Consider the following 5595-nt stretch of genomic DNA (forward strand, 5'->3'; position numbering starts at 1 on the left):
GTGTCGATGGCATGCACCTATATGTGCCCTGTACCCGGTCCATACTCCGAAAATGAGTCGACTGTGCCTCTAACGAGGAAGCGAGAGCTGAAGGAGCTTTCTTTCTGAACCTCTGAAGTGATGTCAGGAGAGGCCGGCAAAGCGCCCATCAACGAAAAGCTGCCTGGGTTGTCGGCGGTTAACGAAGATGTGTCATGGCTGGTCCATTTCGTCGAGACGATATTGCTCAAACATCAGAGTGCCTTGTGATGAGGCGATCGCTGACTCTGATGACGTGGCTGAGCAGCCTACTCGGGTACTCTCATTGCAAGAGGCCCAACGTATCATGCAGCCCCTCCGGGACTTTTTGTTCCCAAAGGGCCTCCCGCTCGGCTATGTGGAGCTTCTTGATGCTCCTGAGAAAGTTTGTGTGCATGCTTCGCTTGATGCAATCAAAGCTGACGGACTACGGCTTTTCTACAAACAAGTGCATAGTTGCCCTAACCGTACTTGGATGCAAATAGAATGTTTTCATCTCTTTCGTCTTTCTTTTATCAGCCCGCTTATAACAATGATTGCTTGTAATGATGGAACTTCAATGGCACTTGCATATCATTATAAGTGGACTGCACTGTACGTGACGAGCCCAGGTCTATTGTTTTCGCTTGATGTCAGCTAGGATATCTCAAACTTTAGTTAATTCTCTTACCCATTCTTCTGTCTTCTAATCTATCAATGTTATTCTTATGATTCTACGTTCCATTGCACGCTGCATGGTTCTTGGTTTTCTTTCTGGTTGTTTTATTATGCTCCATGATTCAGCCCCATACATCAGAATTTAGCAGTATGCACTGGTTATATACTTTTTGCTTTAATGATTGTGGCAGATTTCGTGACAATATGTCAGAGTGCCTGCCAAGTGTGCTGCAGCTCATTCTTCAGTGAATTTCTGTTTTGTGATTAGGCTCTTCCATGAGTAGTCCTAGGTAGACGTCCACCATGATGAAGCAGTGGTTGTGGTACTCGGCTGCTGACCCAATGGTCGCGGGTTTGATCCCTGTCAAGGTGGTCTCATTGCAATGGAGGTGAAATGGTAGAGGCCCGTGTATAGTGCGATGTCAGTGCATATTAAAGAACATCAGATCGTCAAAATTTCCAGAGCACCCTACTGCAGCATCTCTCATAATCGTATTATGGTTTTGGGACGTAAAACCCCAAATATTGTCCTAGGTATGAATATTCGTGTGTACACTCCAATTCATAGTTTTTTATCTTAATCTGTTTCACCAGGACATTCATCATTGCCTTGGTTTTCAACATATTCATTTTGAGAAGTACCTTAATACTTTCTCGATTTAATTCCTCAATAATTTTTTGCAATTTGTTGCAGCTGTTACTGAAGAGCACAGTGTCGTCTGCAAATCGTAGGTTGTTACACCATTTTCAGTCAATCTTGACTCCCATTTCCTCCCAGTCTAGCGGTGTCAACACTTCTTCTAAGTACACAGTGAACAATATTGGGGATTTCATTGCTTGTTGTCTTGCTCCTTTGCTGGTTGCAATTTTATCACTTTTCTTGTGAATAATTAAGGTAGCAGTGGAGTTTTTGTAGATGTTGGCTAAGGCATCGAAATAGGATTTAGGTACTCCTTGTCGAGTTAATGCTTATAAAACTATATCTCTACTGAGTTGAATGCCTTTTTGAAGTTTATGAACGCCAAGTAAAGAGACTTGTTGTATTTCGTAGCTTTTTCTATTACCTGGTTTATCGCATGAATGCAGTCCATTGTGGAGTAGCCTTATCTAAACTCAGCTTGTTTTTTTGGGTAGGTCGAAGTCAAGTGTTTCTCTTATCCTATTTGAGATTATTTTAGCAAATATTTTGTGTAGTATCCCCGAAGGCAAGCTCCTTGTCTCCTTTCTTATGTGTTTGTATAATCTAGTAGGAAAAGCAGCGCTTATATGAATCAGGACGTGTGATGGCACAACAGTGGTGGTAAACTCGCAAATAAAAATTTATTGGAAGGTACAAGCATACATACATAAAGCAACCGACCTTGTTTAGTGACACAACGTAGCGTCTGCACAGCATAGTAGTAAAAATTACAAAAATAACTGCTTATGGCGAAGAAAAACATGTGTAAGCGCACCAAGAAAAAAAAGGGGAAGAACCATCTATTGGCAAAAACATCAAGTATCACTATGCAGTATAATCACTTTAATGTGGTAGCATTAGATCCAAATAAAATAATACTATTCCACTAAGGGCTACCGATGGTCTGTGCACGCATCCTTCCCCCTCTTTTTTGATGTAAAAAGCTTCCATCACATCCCAAGTGCATTTGTCATGGAGGCCAAATAAACAAGTGATTTTCTCTGCTGGCAGCCACATTTCCTACAATGACCTGGAAAGTGCAAACCGCCAGAAGACGTTTATGAGGATAGGTGTTCCTTTATTTTAAACCCCCCCCCCCCCTCGCATGGCAATGGCAACTGATCTGCTTAAAACATATATTTTTTTTTCTTTTTCTGGGCCTGTACCTTCTCGGCAATCGACCTGTCAACTTGACAGGTAGATTGAGTTTTGTTAACAATTGTGTCATTTTCTTGGAAAGCCTTCTAGAGTAAATGTCATTTTACTTGCGGTCTCTGTTTAAAGCGGAGCCAATTTCTTGCAAGTGCAATCTCCTGCGTCTTTAATTAGATGCACTGTTATTCCGTCTTGGCCGGCTAGCTTCCCGCGTGGCATATCCCGTATGGCCTTTCTAATCTCATTGGTAGTTTCAAATGGTACTTCGTATCTTTCTTATTACTTCTTTCACTCAAGGTTGGATGACTTATTTTGAACTATTTAGTTCATTGTAGAATCCCTCTACACCCCAACTATGGCAATGAAGTTGTCTAAAATATTTCTCCACTTGTCCTTGAGAGCATGCATTTTTCCTCTTTCTATTTAGTTTTGTTTTTACAGTTTTGACACTGGTCCCTTTAGACACTTTTGTTTCTTATGTCATGGACACTTTCCTCTCGTTGATAAGCTTTGTAAGCTGTGCTAACGCTATTTTACATACAGGGTTAGTTTTCTTCAGAGGTGTTGCCGTTTTTTGATCATGTTCTTAGTGTATTGGAAAAGCTTGCCTAGTTCTTGTAGCACTTTGCCTCCGGCTTCGATAGCCTTTTTAGAGATCAGTCTAGTTACTGTTTCTTTCATCCCATCAACGTCGGCATTACCCTCTTCTCTTAAAGTTGCATATTTGTTTTCGATCTTTATCTCAAATGCTTCTGATTTTATTTATACTACATCTAGGTTGAGTTGTCTTTTCATAGCTAACCTTACTTGAGATCTCAAATTAAGTGTTATTTTCTCTCTTACTAGCCTATAGTCACCGTACTTCACCTGGTTTATGACATCAGTGTCCTGGATTATGCCTGGGTTTCTACGTAGAATAAAATCTATTTTGATTTTCATTTGTCCATTAGGGCTTTTCTACGTCCACTTCTTATTTTTACGCTTTCGGAAAAAGGTGTTCAATGTGCGAAGCCTATTCCACTTTTTGAATTCTACTAACATCTCTCTTCTGCTATCACTAGAGTCATTGCTATAATTGACCATTGTCTCTTCATCATTTTATTTCGCTTCTACTTTTGCATTGAAATTTCCCATAATTACGGTGTATCGGGTGCACCATTGTCACATTGCTAGTTCGGTGGCCTCATATAGCTGTTCTACTTCTCGGCCGTCATGACTCGTTGTTGGGTCGTACACCTGAACTTATTTGAGTTTGTATCGCTTCTTTAGTTTGATAATGAGACTTGCTACCTTTTTTTGATACTAGAGAACTCTTCAAATTTGCCTGCGAGGTCTTTGTGAATTAAAAACCCGACCCCACATTCTCCCCATCGGAAAGTCCTTTATAGCACATGACATGTCTGCTATTTAGTATGGTGTATGCTGTCCAGTTCTTTGAACTTCACTAAGGCCAATAATATCTCAAATAATGTTTTTTAGCTCCTGAAGTAACTCTTCTAGCCTAGCTTGGTATGATAAGGTCCTGGTGTTGAACGTTTCGAGGTTGTTTCCAGTAACAGCCTGTTCTTTTCATGTCTGACTGCCGCCGCGGTTAGGTATTCAGAAGCTGCTGAAGTCTGAGAGCTAGGCGTAAAAAAAAAAGGAGTCTCTTTTGGGAGGTGCTAGCCAGCCACCCAAGACTTGGAAAAAAATACAGGCCGATCAGTTTACTGTCTGTTCTCTACAAACTATTTAAAAATATGATAGTAGCTAATAATAGAATTATGGTGACATTAGAATTCACTCATACAAAAGACCACCTAGAATTTCATACAGGCTACTCCACAATAGACTATATTCATACTATCAATGAGGTGATACAAGGAATGCAGGGAATACAACCAACCCCTGTGCAAAGCCTTGATAGAGTACAAAAAGGTGTGTGACTCAGTCGAGACATCAGCAGCGATGCAGGCACTATGGAATCAGAGCATCGATGAAACCTACATCAGCATACAGGACGAAATTTACAGTGGATCCACAGCCACTATAGCTCTCTATAAGGAAAGCGATTGAATATCAATAACGAAGGGTGTAAGGCAGGGAGACTGGATCTCTCCAATGCTATTCACTGCATCTTTAGAGGAGGTTTTCAGGACACTATATTGGGAAGAGTTAGAGATAAGAGTTGATGGAGAGTGTCTTAGTAACCCGCGACTCTCTGATAAAACTTGTTTTAGGAGTGATTCGGGTGACGAACTACAGCTCATGATTACCGAACTGGACACACAAAACAGAAGAGTAGGTCTGAAAATTAATATGCATAAATCTAAAGTAATGTGCAACTGTCTCAGCAGAAAACAGTGCTTTGCAATAGGTGTAGAGACGCTAGAATTTACAAAGGAATATCTCTACTTAGGGACAAGTAGTTACCGCGAAGCCATACCATGAGAATGAAATAACTAGGAGAATAAGGATTGGGTGGATCACATTCGGCAGGCATTCTCAAATCATGAATGGTAACCTAATGCTAACACCCAAGAGGAAGGTATATAACAGCTGCATCTTCTCAGTACTTACCTACGGAGCAAAAGCCTGAAGGCTTACAAAAAGGGGTCAGCTTAAATTGGGGACGAGGGATCGAGTGATGTAAAGGAAAATAATAGGTCTAACCTGAAGGGGGCCCTGCAACACTTTTTGAGCATGATAGAAAAACGCGGCCTATCGATAGAGGCTTCCGAGAACACGCGAGCCAAATATTATATCGCTGCACGCGGCCTGAAATTATCAATGTCAGCTGAAAATTGCTTTCTCTTGTCTCTAAAAATGACGGAGGAAGCTCAAAAGTCACTCGTAGAAGGCTTTTATCAGCCATTGCCTGATTTGAACATGGCGTGCTTGGTTGTTACGGGGATCGCTGCGGGAGGCCACAACTTGTTCATGCGTGCACGAGCGATCACACTGAAAAAGCCACGTATATGATGAAAAAAAGTGCTCAAGGTCACAAGGTGCGGGTGACGTACTTTTTTTTCTTATGCTATCACGCCTGCTTAGCCAGATGTTTAAACCCTTGAGCTGAGGAAAAACATGAGTTTTTTTTTAATCTT

The sequence above is a fragment of the Rhipicephalus microplus genome, chromosome X (genome assembly GCF_043290135.1).
Source record: "Rhipicephalus microplus isolate Deutch F79 chromosome X, USDA_Rmic, whole genome shotgun sequence".
Classification (NCBI taxonomy): Eukaryota; Metazoa; Arthropoda; class Arachnida; order Ixodida; family Ixodidae; genus Rhipicephalus; species Rhipicephalus microplus.